Source organism: Xyrauchen texanus, chromosome 10, assembly GCF_025860055.1.
Source record: "Xyrauchen texanus isolate HMW12.3.18 chromosome 10, RBS_HiC_50CHRs, whole genome shotgun sequence".
Classification (NCBI taxonomy): Eukaryota; Metazoa; Chordata; class Actinopteri; order Cypriniformes; family Catostomidae; genus Xyrauchen; species Xyrauchen texanus.
The window spans coordinates 13489762-13507315 of NC_068285.1; the positions used below are offsets into that span (position 1 = coordinate 13489762).

Below are 17554 nucleotides of genomic sequence, written 5' to 3' on the forward strand. Positions count from 1 at the left end.
AAGACATAACGTGATTTATGTAGTTAGTTAATTTGTGTGCTGAAAGTTTACAGAATGACATGCGTAAAAAAATGGTTGTAATTTTTGTGTTTTATTTTTTTTACGATTAGAAAATGATTTTCCTCGTTTACTCCGCCCGATGTTATTCCAAACCTCCAGTACAGCTTTCGTTTTAGGAAAACAATAAGGTTTTAATAAGGTACAGCCACTCCATTCACTTCCATTCAAACGCATCAAAATGTGGGAGACCGAAAATGCAAACTCATGTGAAGAAATTTCACATTCCACTGTGTACCAAAGTTAAAGCTTTGTGAACTTTGACCTGCCACTGTGGATGACGAGAAGACCTGTGGCCAACAGAAGATCAAAACTTCACACACTTGCGTCTTCTTACACCTCTTGGCTCAATACGTTTAGTTTTTTTATTGTTGCCAGAATGTGAATAGATGGTACATTTTGAGTGTAATATTTGCTATTTATTGTGTATTAAAAGCAAAAATCATCAAGTGTGATATATTCTGTCCATTGCAGTGTCTGAAATAATTCTTCATGCTCAAATCGTATCACGTGAATGTCTTATTAGGCAAAATGATAGCCTCGGTCATCATTCACTTTCATTGCATTTTTCTTTCAGTACAATTAAAGTAAATGGTGACTGAGGCCGAGGGTGTAGCTTTTGTGCATTTACATGGTATAAATATTTGGGGGGGTCACCTCCCCCCATCCCCCGTGGAATCTATGCCTCTACGCCCCTGACTGAGGCTAACATTCTGTATTTCCTCACTGCATTTCCACAGGGAAAGTAAAATCATACAGGTTTGGAACAACATGAGTGCATATAAATTAAGACAGAATTGACATTTTTGGGTGACCAATCCCTTTGAACTAGCGATCCATAAATTGTATGAATATACTGGGGGGAGCATGTGGTGGCTGAGACGGTGGAGAAGATGCACCTTAGGGACGACCATCCAAGAGGACTTCGGTTTAAATCTTTCATCCTCAGTCCCAAATTACTTTAGTATCACTGGGGAGAAGCAGATCCCTCTATCTGTGTTCATCTGTGCTGGATAACTGTGTTTGTGTTTAGGTTTGAGTATCAGGCACTTATTTGTGCTAACTGCACAAATGGAAAAATAAAGACCTTCCAATGGACGACATCTACAGCAATAGGTTTGCATTGAGGGGGAACTTAAATTATGTAACACATACAGAAGGTTAATTAAAATAATGTAAGCCTTGTTTCACAGGGACGTGGAAAATGTGCAAATATTGAAGCACACGTGGTTTGGTTTATAATGATCTAAGACTAGCAATATCTTGCGCATGTGCCACCGAAGGCATTCATTTAAACAAGAAATTTGCTGAAAGATGTGAAATGACTCATCATGGTGTTTTATAATGAGGTTGGAGCGATGTGGCGGAGCGATGATGGCTTTGGCCAGTGGAATTGTATATAAAGCAAGATAACATTGTAACAGACGTTAAAGATCCTTGCATGTTTTCACAGCAGATTATTTCCATTATGTCATTTAGAGGCCAATGGCGTGTTACACTTTATTTCATAGACATGAAGCATGTTTGCAAAATCAGATTTAATCTTGGTTACATAATGAAAAACACAAGTATAAGGTCAATTAACCTTAAGAATGCTGTCTATGTTGCATCCAATGAAGTGTATACAAATTATTAAAGAACGAAACACTGACAAATACTCAAGAATTAAGCAGGTCAGGCAGAAATATTGATCTGGTGCTTAAGTTTGCTAGAAATTTAATTTTCTTACTCATTTGGAAGGTTACTATCATAAAGAAACTGCTGGCTTGTTGAAGAAGATGCTGGGGCAAGTTGTCACTTTTTACTCCAGTGACATTTTCACCAACGCCAGGACAAAAAGCGACAGTTCAGTGAACACATGTTGACCTTTTGTGACAACTTACCCAAATAGCTGGGCATATTGTCACACTATTTGTGGTAAGTTGTCCTGTAGTAAACCTGCCATTTAACCAGTGGTTTAAATTTACCCCAGGATTAATCCTATTGGCTTTTCTGCAAAACAAATAAAAAATAATAATTAAAATAAATTAAAAATAAATTTTTCAAAGCAATAATGAAAAGAGTGATTCTCAAGAAACCTTCCAAGAAAATATTCAGGTAATATTTAAAAATTAATAAAAAAATCAGACATGAAAAGTGACATTTATATCATTATATATTTCAAAAAGTATATAAAGCTTATTTTTAGAACCATTAAGATTTTTTTTGCATTGTGACATTCTATTCAGGACACAGTTTACCCCCAAATTCCTCAAAGTGACATTTTACATGTGACTATTATTCATTATTTTCACTGACTATTCTCATTACCGTAAAAAAAAAGATGCTCTTGAACAATTATTTTTTAACTAATGTGAGAAAATGTAAGGCAGGACAAAGGGAGTGCAATTAAGAGGTATAAATATTTTCCAATTTACATCATATAACATATAATGTGTGTGTGTGTGTGTGTGTGTGTGTGTGTGTATGTGTGCGTATTTATCACTTTGGGGACAAATGTCCCCATAAGGATAGTAAAACCAAATTTTGACCTTGTGGGGCATTTGTCGGTCCCATGAGGAAAACAGTTATAAATCATACTAAATTATGTTTTTGAAAATGTAAAATGCAGAAAGTTTTCTGTGAGGGTTAGGTTGGTAGGGTTAGGTTTAGGATAGAATATAAGTTTGTACAGTATAAAACCATTATGTCATGGAAGTCCCATAAACATGGAAACACAACATGTGTGTGTGTGTGTGTGTGTGTGTGTGTGTGTGTGTGTGTGTGAATGGGTGATTGAGTCAGAGTGTAAAGCGCTTTGGTAACCTCTAATGTTAAAAAAGTGCTATATAAGTGCAGCCCATTTACATAACTGTCATGTAAATAATGCCAAAATGTAAAAGATCCTAATGACTATTTAATAGGCTTCATTTTCTTTATACAAAATATAATTTCTTATTTCATTTTATTTTTTTTAAATAGTTTGTTTGTTTGTTTGTTTTTAATATTATTATTATTTATTTTGGAGTAAAATAGGACCAGTACATTTTCTTGACCCTTTCCTGAGAATCACCCAAAAAGGTCATATACATACATTTTTTTTTTACCAACTATTGTAATTGAGGAATTGTATAAATGTATGGCATTTAAAACCCACATGACAAGCTACCCTGATAAAAGTGGGAAATCATGCCCTAACCTGTCCTCAACGAAACACACCTTTTGATTATGTTCGCTTTTTTACCAAATAGCCATAGCAAAAATATGATGATCGTGAAAATTGTCTTTGGAGGGTAATTTTGAACAAGGTGTCTGCTAGAGAAAACACACATTTGCACTTTTGACTGTAAATCTTATTGTTACTGGGATACAGCCATTGTGACAACTGCCCTGTGTGACAACGCAAACCATCTCCCTGGTTCATATGCTCAACTCTATTGCCACCTGTTTTCCTCAGTCCCATCGCCTTCTATAGCAAAAGCAAATATTAGTCTCCTTAGACCTTTTGATCTAAAACTTAAGCCTCTGAGTGGGTGTGTGGGGATGGTCTCACTTCTCACGTATACATTAGACAGCACATATTGATTTTCTTTGCTTCTCATCCCAAATGGCCCCTACGTTCCTTCCCCCATCTGCTTTCAACACATGGAGATGAATTGCGCTCCGAGGCCGGTTTTGATGAACCTGTCCTTAGCCTTGGGATCTGGAGGGGTAATTAAAGGGAAGAGTCATCTGGCCTCATGGCGAATGAGGTGGCCCCTAGTTCCTGTCCTTTAGAAAAATACATGTACATTATCCAGGCCAAAAACTGCCAAGAACAAGATTCATGTTAGCTCAGAGCTATTTGAGGAAAGTGAAGGCTCGTATAGCAGAGGAGATTCATGCAGGGGCCTAAATATAGATTTGAAGACCAAGACCTGACAAGGTCAGGAGAAAATCTATAGAAGTGTCTTTTTTAATCAATAACAGTTTTTAATCTGTCAGTTGTAAGTGAGTGAGACTAGACCTGTTGAATTTGGATAACGTGTATCTTAACCTGCAGGGGAACCAAGGCACAAGGAATAAAAGGGGAACAATAAAAAGAGGATCTAGAGAAAAAAGAGGGAAGGCGAGATCACATTCAGACGTATTCACAGCCCTTCAGTGTCCGAGAGGGTGCTGAAGTAACAAAACGAGAATGAACATCTCACTCAATAAAAGTTCATACTGCTTAATGGCAAATGGTCTGCACTTATATAGCGCCTTTTTAACCTTAGTGGTATTCAAAGCGCTTTACACTGCATCTCACACACACACCGACATTGCAAATGTAGTCATTAAATGTAATATTTCATATAAACTTTAAATCGTTTTCAATTTCAAATCACATCAAAAAATGACCTTTAGCAAGTGAAATATGACACAGCTAGGACCTTTAAGTCTATCTGCAAGTAAAAGAGGAAACACAAACAGTTTTATACAACAGGAAAAATGTAGATACCAGAGGGGTTTCACAGTCAGCAATTTTAAAGTAGACAAAATATTGTTTAATTAATGTTTCCCCCCAAAAATGCTACCTCTGTTGTAAGACAATAATTAGTCGCTTACTAAAAAAATATATATTTGAATAATCTCAAAATATGCATGTGTGGTGTATACATTATTTACACATATAAACACCCTTTGCTGCTTACTGAGCGTGTCCTTTCCTACATATATTGTTCTGAATTATAATATTGCTTTGTTTCAAGGCAATTTTCTTTGAGGCTAAGCACACACTACTAGAAAGAAGCCTAATGCCCTGTGCATACTGTATTTAAAATATCACAGTATCTCATTTTCTGTTTTGTTGTCAATGTTCCCTTATGAAACAAAAATATATGTGAATATATTAGAAAGTATAATGTGATATTAAATAATACATTTTCATATATGGGAATCTAGTGCTTATATTTATCAATATTCTGCAATATATGCATGAACCATGTATGGCTATATATTGATACATATAAAATATATATATAGCAATAATGAGACAAAAAATTTACTACATTTTTACATGTAACAGCTTTATGTAAACACTCAAATCATTTCTCTTTCATTAGTTAACGCATGGGTTTACATACAGCATTAAATGTCTCAAAAATACATTCCCAATGTGCCTTCAAAGGCCCCCAATTCTTTACAGATTCAGGCAAATGAAGACATAAATGTAAATTCAGTGACAGATTTGCTTTCCACATAGTATTTCAAACTGTTGGACAAAATCTATAACCATTTTAATGTATTTCTTTACATTTTTCACACGTTAGGATATACGCACACACATATAATATATATATGTGTGCGTGTGTGTGAGTGTGTGTGTGTGTGAGCGTGTATTTATCACTTTGTGGGGACCAAATGTCCCCATAAGGATAGTAAAACCCGATTTTTTTGACCTTGTGGGGACATTTTGTCGGTCCCCATGAGGAAAACAGCTTATAAATCATACTAAATTATGTTTTTTGAACATGTAAAAATGCAGAAAGTTTTCTGTGAGGGTTAGGTTTAGGGGTAGGGTTAGGTTTAGGGGATAGAATATAAAGTTTGTACAGTATAAAAACCATTATGTCTATAGAAAGTCCCCATAAAACATGGAAACACAACAAGTGTGTGTGTATAAATATTACAGAATATATTTCTCAGATATGTGTGTATATATTTAACATATATGTTCCCATATACATGTTAAAATATAGCGCATATATGTTCTTATGTACAGTATGTATACTCAATATATATAAATATTTACATATATATAATTACATAAATATTCACATATATGGACATATATTACAGTATATTTCCTCAGAATTGTGTACATATATTGCTCATACATATTCCCATATAAATGTGACTATATGTACAACATATATGTTGAAATATATTTAAGCATGCACCACCATTTTATGAAATTAATAAAATTACATACATTGCAATATATAGTCATATATTTCCCAATATATGAAAAGCAGCAATTCCTTATATATTACTCAGTATAATGCAATATATTAATACAATATATTATTCTATATAATTATGAATATACTGAAAATGATTTAACATATCAAGCCTTAATATATAAGGAAATATATTTTCTTTGCGTACGAGTTAGCATGCACTTTACACTGCTAATTGCATACTAGGAACTTCAATTACAATCATTTTCCTGATTATTATGATACTGAAATTCTGTTGTCAATGAGAATGGAATTTCAGTATCACAGCAGCACTCAAAGAACTTCTCAGACAAACTCACACATAGCAACGCAACACTTAATGCTTGACAACAGCCGATTTGCACAGAATGGGGAGAAATAGACAAAAACTGTGGATTAGACATTGGGAGATTTGGGACTGGCACTTTGATGGTGTGTTTTTTTCTCTTTATTTGCCTGCGTAGCCCTCTACTTGAACTCTTTCCTCGCAGTTTCATTGGTTGTTGCTTATTTCTGCTCTCATGCATGTCAGAAACAGTGCAAACACCTGACGAATGATCAGCCAGATTTCAAACAACTTTGAAATGTATATTTGCCTATTGTATTTATCTTTAGAAATCTGTCTCAGAATGTTTGCACACTAGAAAAGAAGTAACAGGCATGAACCATGAGTTGCTACGAACTGGGGCTCTTTTTTCTGGCAAAGCTAATTTGCTGTAGACAGCATTGCTTCATTTGGTGTCTGCATGCTCTCTCTCTCTCTCTCTCTCTCTCTCTCTCTCTCTCTCTCTATTCCTGCACACACAAGGGGACCCAGCAATGACTACAGTGATGGATTAGCTCTCAAGCCCCGTTCCTCCCTCTTTCTCTTTCTCTTTCTCTCTCTCTCTCTCTCTCTCTCTCTCATCTCTCTGTGGCACAGAATGTGAACACGGCAAGAATATATGTGTATTGCTGACCCCTGAATTCAATGAAAACTGAATGAAAAAGCGTGGGAGAAAGAGTAACATGAAGAAAAGATAGAAATGTGGCTGAAAAGGTAAACTTAGAACATGAATGACTGGGCAAGGATGGGTAGCAGTGAAAATATTTCTTGCTTAATTGAGCACAGTTGACTAAGACGTGCTTTTTCAAAAATACCAAAATATGTCACCACAGAAAATGCATTAGTACAGATGAGAGAATTAGTCATCAAATGCCAGTGTTGGTTGGTAGAAAGTTGGATGTATACTTCAGCAACCTAGATAGATAGATAAGTGTCAGTATATATTTGTACGTATATGTTCACCATGATATTGAATCGCTATACCAAGTAGGGATGTGCATTGCGTAACAGCTTGAGTATTCAACAGATATATCAGATGAATAGGCTACTTGAAACTGGATGGATGTCTTTTGTCATGTGCATTGCTTTTTTCAAGACATAGCAGACAGTTGATGTTCAACCCTAACTAGTCAGAAGACAAGGTTCAACCCACCATGCCACCATAACAATCACAAAAATGACAAATTAAGTTTCTGAAGATGAAAAAGATTTTGAAAAGCCACACAGTTTTTGTGTTCTCATGACCAATTGAGTGTGTTTACCTCCGGGGCTCGGAGCAAAAATACCACTGAAATTGACAATGCCCCTGAAAAATATAAATACAAATTTAATAACATCTGATGTTGTTACAAATACATACATCGTGATCTTTATTTGAATTTTCGCAGAACATTATTTGTTTTGGCCGCCTGTCGCCCAGATGTTGCCAAGTCAGTGGCAGATCCTCGCACCATCACCTACACAGAAGGGGACCCTGCTTCTCTCGCTTCTCATAAGTTCGGAGTCAAGCTCCCAAGCAAAATTCTGTTCACCCTTCTCATTAAAAATAAACTTGTGAGTCACACTATTGGTCCCTGTGCTATACTTCCCTGCCCACTGGCTCATCTCACTTATGCCGCTATCTGTCTGTCTGAAAAGCCACCTTACCTAGAAGCCAAAAGACTGAGAGGGACAGATGTAATATATTTATTAAGTTAATCAGGTCTAAGAAATCACAAAATTCTATGTAAACAAATGCTAAAATGTACTTAATATTATTATTAATAATAATAATAATAATAATAATAATATCTGGAAATAGTAAATAACCCTAATGTTGAATGAACCTTTATTAATAATACAAAAATACTTTTACAGAACATTATCCACTTTTATTGTATGAATTATATCTCAGATTAACGTTAATTGTGAAATGTTCATTTTTGCATTGTTTTATTCAATTAGCATGAAAGAGTAGCTAAGCTTTTTTAATAAGCACCTCATTTTAAATCTAGAAAACATCTCGGTTACGTACGTAACCTCGGTTCCCTTAGATGAACGAGACATTGCGTTCTGCGAGAGCATATGGTGAGTGTCCCTCCACATGTCCTATCTGAAACCTCTTAAATATTTTAATATTGGCTATGTTGTTTGAGCCCTGCCCTTTTAGGCGCAAAGCTGTCTGCTATAGAAGCAGGCACACAAACACCATTCCTGAGAATTTTCTGACTGATGGACAAAGAGCGCATCGCTCGCATCTCAAAGAATTTGAGACATTGACAGCATTATCAATGTCTCGTTTCCTTCATCTAAGAGAACGGATGTTATGTAACCGATACATTCCCTTTTGAATCCGTACACTTGACATTGTGTTCTGCTAATGCATATGGGGAACACAATCCCATCACACCGCACCACATGACATAACCTCCAAGAGAGGAAACATGATACCGCAGTCTCACGGGATGGTGACCGAAATGAGTATGCCACAGAGAGTGACCCTCATTTTGGGCCAGGAGGGGAGCACTCAGAATGGATATATTAACTATAGTCATATAATATGAATTAACCCCTTCATGAACACAGTTTGGAAGGACGTTTATTTATAATGAAAGTACTTTATGGAAAATTACAAAGGCCTGAATGCAGGCGGTTGTGTAAACTGATGGGGAGCCCATATTTAAAGGGAAGGGTATAATTATACAATTGGCAAACAAAATAGCAAGCACTCTAAACAGAGGGGGACTTCTGAAGAGAGATGTTACGTCTAGGTTGTAAAACCTTGCGAATGTGTTTTGAGAAGACCATCTTTCTGCAAAAATCACATGTCATGTAAAGACACACCGCTCATCCATGCCCATAAGGAGATCAGGCCTCTAGTTGAGTGTGTTTAACACCAATTGGGCAAATCTTACCCTGCGATTCATAACCTAGGGCGATCGCATCAACGATCCAGTGAGAAAGTCTTTGCTTGAAGACGGACCTTCCTTTCATGTGTCCTCCATAGCATATAAAGAGTTGATCTGAACTGGCAGGAGTTCAGAATGGAACAAGAGTGTTCAACGTATGTGTGGGCATAACAAATGCAAGGATTGTTCCTCATCCGAATTAAATGGAGGAGAGAAGAAGGCTTAAAGTTGAACAACCTGCGCTCTGAAGGCTGTGGTTAGACACCTTTTCTGTGTTTGACAGTGGCTTTTGAAAGACGGGGCCAAACTCCAGACATGAATTGTCGATTGATAGTGCATGTAAGTCACAGATTCGTTTTACTGAGGCCAGAGCCAGCAGTAGTGCAGTCTTATTAGAGAGCATGTGCAAATCAACAGAGTCCAAAGGCTCAAAAGGAGGCCCTCTGAGCACTTTTATGGCCAAAGTTATGTCCCAAGTCGGGACTGTAGACGGCCGAGGTATATTTAATCGTCTTGATCCTCTAAGGTTTAAATCATGCTTGCCTATAGTGGCGCCGGCTTCTGGTGCATGATACGCAGATATAGTCCCCACATAAACTTTGAGCATTGATGGATTGAGTCCTGCATCTAATCGCTCTTAAAGAAATATGAGAATTTCATGAATGGGGCAATTTACTGGGTCTTTGCCAGATGAAAGACTCCAATCAGTGAACACATTCCATTTTAGCGCATAGAGGCATCTCGTAGAATGCGCTCTAGCCTGTAAAATGGCGTTCATGACTGAATGCATCAGTTCTGGCGCATTTAGCAAGCTCTGTTCAAAAGCCACACATGTAGGCTTTGTAGCTGGCTGGGGATCCCAAACTGTGCATTGTGTTTGAGAGAGAAGATCTTAAGCTGTATTTCTTAAGCTGTATTTCCCATGGAGGCTCGTCCAGTATTTCTACCATCTCTAAAAAGAGAAATAGACACAATGAAAGAGAACCGGGGAAGGGCATACTTGCGTTTTTGCTGGCCATATGTGGGCCATCGCATCATGGTGACATATATACGCCCCTACTGTTGTGTTGTCCAAACGAATCAGAATGTGGCGATTCACAATATCGGAATGAAAAGCTCTCAAAGCTCGAAAGACGGCCAGTAGCTCTAGGCATTTGACAGTTCATCACCTGCACCCCAACCTGTGTTCAATGCATTTGTGGTCAGCACTTTCTAAAAACTTGACCCAGCATGACACCCTTTTGGTAGAAGTCTGGCGCAGTTCATAGTGCTAGCGGAGCCAGACAGTGGCGAGTTACCGTGACGCACATAAAAATGAAATGACTTCAGTGGTAATGTTTTTTTTTTTTTTTTTACTCATACAGACACTGAAGAATGGTCTGTAAGCGCTTATTCATGAGGTGCGCACGTATGAACTCCTAAAAAGGAGATTTACTGGCTGGGAAAATGTGTTCTTTTCGCCCAGTTGAAATTAGACCAGATTTTCCATATGGCAAAGCAGCAAGTCTCTGTGTTTGTTCTGTAGTGCCTCTGATTGGCTAGTAATAAAGAATCGCTGAGGTAATTCAAAACACACACACACACACACACACACACACACCTTTCAATTTTAATGGGGCGAGCGCCACATTGATACATTTCGTGAACGTGCGGGGAGCCTGAGACAGACTGAAATGAAGGACTTTAAATTGATACACAGTTCCCACGGACGTGAATCTAAAAAGCAGCCTGTAACGCAGTGCAATTGATACATGAAGTACGCGTCCTTCAGCTCTATTGATGCAAATCAGTCCTGAGAACGGATGTGAGATACGGATGTGGCTTGCGTGGCTTTACCAGCAGCTTGGCAGCGCATAGTGTGGGTGTTTTAGCCGGGCACTGGACCGAGACAGGAGCGAGCCGGTTGTGATGAAGTACTGCTCCATTTTGGCATAAAATGTCTCATAGCCTATGATTGTTGCTGGGTCGTGACATAGCGCTCAGCAATTATATTCAATTATAGCCTCGAAAAAGGCTGGCTGGAGACACCGGAGCATCAAATAGAGCAGCTTTTCTTGCATCACACATATCTGTGAGGGTCAGCCGGATGTGACGATCCAAAAACACCAGGTTGCTCATTGACTTGCCAATGGCCTGTGCATTGACTTTCGTGGCTCGCAGCGCTAAGTCCATAGCAGTGTGGAGCTCTTTGAATGTCTCTGGATTGTAGCCTTGCTCATCCATTTGTTTGAGGAGCTTAGCTTGGAAAACTTGGAGCATTGTCATAGCGTGGAGTGCTAAACTAGTTTGGCCCATCGCTGAGTATTCTCTTTCAGCCAATTCAGACGTTAGTTGACACGGCTTAGAAAAATGAACGGGGCATGAGTTCCACGCCCTGCTACTCACCGGGCAGAGATGTGCCACTACTGCCTCTTTCGGGGGGTAGTTGGGCATAACCATTTTCTTCCCCGTGATCCACATTAGAGAGGATGTAATCATTGCACGGACAAGCTGAATAGGGCGCGAGCCAGGATTTTGACAGTTCTTTTATTAATATCTATGGGATGCAGTCACTTAATGGCATCTGAACCATTCATCAAGGTGAGATTGTGTTGGTGCCTCTGGAGGAGACCACTCGATATAGAGCTCTTCGACTGCCCTTGAAAGGACACGAAGCATCTCCTTGTCAGTGGCGCATACATGCTCCATGCCCTTGCTGGCGGAAGGGGCGGTAGCATCATCCACTGACCACTTGCTTGATGCAGCGAGAGACATGACATCGTTGTCATGCCCAGCGCCAGAACTGCCGAACAAGACGAGGCCGTGCTGGCATGAGGACCCCCTTAAATTCATCCTGTTCGACCTCATGGCCCTGCCGTGCCTCCTCATGTGAACCCTCGGGTGTCACAGACGAGGCGGATAGGAAGGCGCAGGAGGCTGAATCTTCCCTCAGATCGAGGGTGATTCGTGAGCAAAGCATCTTGAGACTCATGCCCTCAAAGTGAGGGCTGTCTGTCTCCATGAATCTCTCATGCTGAACTGACAGTTGGATGTGCCTCTAGCACAAGGAACTCCAGCAGAAGTGCTGCGGGGAATCAGGATGCTGTTCGTAGGCGGCCCGTTCACCAGCCAAGCGGTTATCGGCAAGGCGGGATGACGTTCGCCAGAGCACTGCAGGGGAGCGGAGAGTATTCTCATTGCCGTGAAGATCCCGCCCGCTGACTCGTGTAGTCGACGGCGAAGCAGATGAGAGGGCTTCTAGATGTGAGACGAATCACTGTCTTGAAGGTATAAAATTCTGAGGAATGGTGATTGCGCACCTGCTGTTATAGCAGACAGCTTCATGCCTAAAATGGTGGGGCTCAAACACCATAGCCAATATTAGAATATTTGCATTATTTTGGAGAGGTTTCAACTAGGTCGTGTGGAAGGACACTCCTCATATGCGTTAGCAGAACGCAATGTCAAGTGTACTGAGTCGTAAGACAACATTGCCCATATGAAGGAAAAAATTCCACATGAAAATAAATTTCAGCGGGGCATCTGCCCTAGATTACATACAACAATCCGCTTATTCAAAAAATCTAACAAGGCAAGACATCGGTGTTTACATGATATTTGCAATCATCGGGTTACTCTCCGTTTTTACTCAACACTTGTGCACATTGGATAAGTTGGTGAGAACGCTGGTAAAGGTGTTTACCTGCAAATTGGTGTAATGGGAAATTTTGAGCTTCAAAATCTTGGCACCATTCACTTGCATTGTATGGACGTAGCAGGGATACATACTTAGAAATATCTAATGTGTTGAAGGATGTGCATGGATTTTCTTGTGGGGAGAATTTCAAATGGCACTGCTTGCAGGGAGGAATGAGTAAAATATGAATTTTGCAATTTGTGAGCAATATAATCTGTGTCTACTATGATCAAGGGTGCAACAGATGTTGACCTGAATGACAGCAGCTGATCAATACAGTGCCAGGACTACAGATAAGAACACATGGCATTTTGGGAAAGGGCCCACTCTGACTATACAACTACCAATTCCTTTAACAACCACTCACTTTAAACCGTAAACATCTAGCCAACAGGTGTCATTCCACACTTTAAAGATCTTTGCAGTAGGCTCCCAAGAAGAAAGACTGTTCTGAATGAAAGCTCAGGAGGAGAATGATTATCTTATCCAGTCAGTCACAACACAAGTGTATACAATAGAAACGGTTACTCACCTCAAACCTTTTACAATTCTTCTGGCACCCCTCCAGCACCCCAGCTCCACATTTATTTCTATTCATTTTAATGCACTTAAGTAGTCCACAGGGAATTTAGAGCCCTTCCTCACAGAAAGGAAGCCAAATTATAACCTTGATCTCGATCTAGGAATATGTGAACTTCTGAAATAAGGATTGTTTGAGAAAACTATGTTAGTGTAACCGAGCGTTCGCGTGGAGTTCGCCTAGATACTTAGAAATAAGAAAATAAAAACGACTGCGGCCAGAGTTTTAATAAGTGCTTCTTTCTTTATTAGCTTACACACCAGTAGTGGAACAAACCAGACATAAGCACACAACAGAACAACCAACACCTGTGCGCATTCCCACTCACCATTTATGGCAAGCCCCAAGGGGATAATGTACTGCACACACACATATACACCATACAGTGTATAGGCACTCAATGTTACAACAATTTACTAAAACCAAAATTAAGTCTGTTACATTAGTATGTAATTTAATCAAAATGCAAACCCTGACTTAAAACTGATTCATCTTAAGAAACACTACACAATTTGACCAACATCAGCACTATTATTTCCATTTTCAATATATTTTCAATTGAGTTTCCATTTAAATTCTCCTTAAATTGTGGTCCACTAGACCAAAACCCCCAGTTTTGTCCATATTGCTACACTGGTACACTGTCAGCATAATTTTTTGTTTCCAAAAGCCTATTACCAACCAGGTAAACAAGTCATTTTCACACTTGCTAGTCATTCTCAAACCCAGCTAACAGTTTTGAACTATTATGGCCCACAAAGGCAAAATGCAGTAACTATGCAAACACTAATAATCTTATATAATAATCGGTTTTAGTGGGAGTTTGTAGTTACCGCAGTTATTATGTTCACTATGTTCACTGAATGTGAGCCAAACTCATAGTCTTAGAGACCCAATTTCATTCATAGCTGAATTTTTACCAAATATGTAGTTACTGTGATTTACCTTTGCAGGATCAATGGTGTTTCACAAGTATTCCAGACTTTTTGTAGCCATATATAACTGGTTTGTCCCTAAATGAGGCCATTCCAAATGATTAACTGAAAATAAAAGTGTTTTGTTTTTTTATCGTTCTTCCCCAAACAGAATATCAATATACAGTGAGGAAAATAAGTATTTGAACACCCTGCTATTTTGCAAGTTCTCCCACTTAGAAATCATGGAGGGGTCTGAAATTGTCATCGTAGGTGCATGTCCACTGTGAGAGACATAATCTAAAAAAAAAAATCCAGAAATCACAATGTATGATTCTTTAACTATTTATTTGTATGATACAGCTGCAAATAAGTATTTGAACACCTGTCTATCAGCTAGAATTCTGACCCTCAAAGACCTGTTAGTCTGCCTTTAAAATGTCCACCTCCACTCCATTTATTATCCTAAATTAGATGCACCTGTTTGAGGTCATTAGCTGCATAAAGACACCTGTCCACCCCATACAATCAGTAAGAATCCAACTACTAACATGGCCAAGACCAAAGAGCTGTCCAAAGACACTAGAGACAAAATTGTACACCTCCACAAGGCTGGAAAGGGCTACAGGGAAATTGCCAAGCAGCTTGGTGAAAAAAGGTCCACTGTTGGAGCAATCATTAGAAAATGGAAGAAGCTAAACATGACTGTCAATCTCCCTCGGACTGGGGCTCCATGCAAGATCTCACCTCGTGGGGTCTCAATGATCCTAAGAAAGGTGAAAAATCAGCCCAGAACTACACGGGAGGAGCTGGTCAATGACCTGAAAAGAGCTGGGACCACCGTTTCCAAGGTTACTGTTGGTAATACACTAAGACGTCATGGTTTGAAATCATGCATGGCACGGAAGGTTCCCCTGCTTAAACCAGCACATGTCAAGGCCCGTCTTAAGTTTGCCAATGACCATTTGGATGATCCAGAGGAGTCATGGGAGAAAGTCATGTGGTCAGATGAGACCTTTTGGTCATAATTCCACTAACCGTGTTTGGAGGAAGAAGAATGATGAGTACCATCCCAAGAACACCATCCCTACTGTGAAGCATGGGGGTGGTAGCATCATGCTTTGGGGGTGTTTTTCTGCACATGGGACAGGGCTGACTGCACTGTATTAAGGAGAGGATGACCGGGGCCATGTATTGCGAGATTTTGGGGAACAACCTCCTTCCCTCAGTTAGAGCATTGAAGATGGGTCGAGGCTGGGGCTTCCAACATGACAATGACCCGAAGCACACAGCCAGGATAACCAAGGAGTGGCTCTGTAAGAAGCATATCAAGGTTCTGGCGTGGCCTAGCCAGTCTCCAGACCTAAACCCAATAGAGAATCTTTGGAGGGAGCTCAAACTCTGTGTTTCTCAGCGACAGCCCAGAAACCTGACTGATCTAGAGAAGATCTGTGTGGAGGAGTGGGCCAAAATCCCTCCTGCAGTGTGTGCAAACCTGGTGAAAACTACAGGAAACGTTTGACCTCTGTAATTGCAAACAAAGGCTACTGTACCAAATATTAACATTGATTTTCTCAGGTGTTCAAATACTTATTTGCAGCTGTATCATACAAATAAATAGTTAAAAAATCATACATTGTGATTTCTGGATTTTTTTTTTTAGATTATGTCTCTCACAGTGGACATGCACCTACGATGACAATTTCAGACCCCTCCATGATTTCTAAGTGGGAGAACTTGCAAAATAGCAGGGTGTTCAAATACTTATTTTCCTCACTGTAGCTTTTCAATTATTGGCCGGCCCCAAGTGTGGTCCAGACACTGATTGAGCAAATAATGGAAAGAGGCTGAGAAAAGAGACGGAGAGAAAGACCACAGCTAATCAATCTTAGGGCAAAGTAGGAAAAAAGACAACCATTTTTTTATGCAACCAGATTGTCAGTGACATTCATTACAAATACTGTAGCTATTGTCACAGGTTACTCCATGAAAGTCTCCCTCTCCATTGGCAAAAACTTCATGTTTTAGTGCAGCAATTACTGGAGGAGAATATCTATAAACATGCCACTTTACGTCAAACCCCACTGCATGTTTCATTAGCTGACCTCATGAAGAGACACATCATGAAATGGCTTTTATCTTCCAGTGAGCGTATCTGCATCAATTTGCATTAATTAGTCCACAGCCACTGGTGGTAACTAATCGTCTGGTCTCCAGTTACTGAATACCCCATGCAAGGTACAAGCACACATATGCATAAGGTCGGTGACACCTGCTAAACACACTGGCACAGTATACAAACAGCATTTCTGCAGCGGAGCATATCCTATCAAACATTTTGTCCATTACAGAAAACAAGCTTACTTTCCTGGATCAACACTATAGTTTCGCATCAGTAGCCCGGCACAGACGCTTGTGCTATTAACCTTGACTCACTTTTACGTTTGTGTAGCGTACACACATCCAAGTTAAACACGCACCCAGACATACACGCATAAACAGAAGATAGATAAGCATAGCTACACAGGGGATTGCACACCATATGGAGCCAAAGTCAATTGCACACACGCGCACACATGACTGCACACACTTGCTGCCACATATACGCATAGAAAGGCGGAGAGAGTGGGAATCTACTCACAGAATGAAGCAGACAACACCAGCAGCTAAAATCAAAGGATTGGCACAGATTCAAGCTGGCTGCGTCCCGTCGGGATTGCTGACAGATTCCGTAGAAGCAGATGGATTGAGGAAGGAATATCCGAGGATACCTCTGAACTGAATGGGGGGTGGTATTGTAGTTGAGGAGGGAAGGGGAAAAAAAACAGATCTCACGATTTTTATGATCGGAGGTTAGGCTTCAGAAGAGTTCCGTTTTTCTCTCTTGTTTTTCGTTCTCCTCGTTCACATTGCTCTCTTGTGGAACACTTCCCAAACGGTATCAGGTTCCAGATCTTGACTTGTGATAACACAGCATTTTGTCTGGGGTAAACAGGAGTACAGAAAAAATCTGTCAGGAAGGCAAATAGAAAAATCCAGCAGAGATAAAATAGCTCAATTCCTCTCCCAGAGGCATGGAGAGGGGGATAAAAACGGAGATTGAGTGACAAGGTAAATACCTAATATGGCAAAAACAGGAAGGCAAGAGAACATCATGTATCAACTTGGGGAAAAA

The 17554-nt window shown here is 39.6% G+C and overlaps 1 protein-coding gene across 1 annotated transcript in view; it reads right to left on the bottom strand.

Annotated features, from left to right (window-relative positions):
- Positions 1-17153, bottom strand: part of LOC127650912 (glutamate receptor ionotropic, kainate 5) — a 144212-nt gene extending 127059 nt beyond the window's left edge. The window contains exon 1 of the mRNA XM_052136565.1: positions 17021-17153. The gene's annotated coding sequence lies outside the window, so the exon portion shown is untranslated. The remainder of the gene's footprint in view (positions 1-17020) is intronic.
- Positions 17154-17554: the final 401 nt, after the last annotated feature.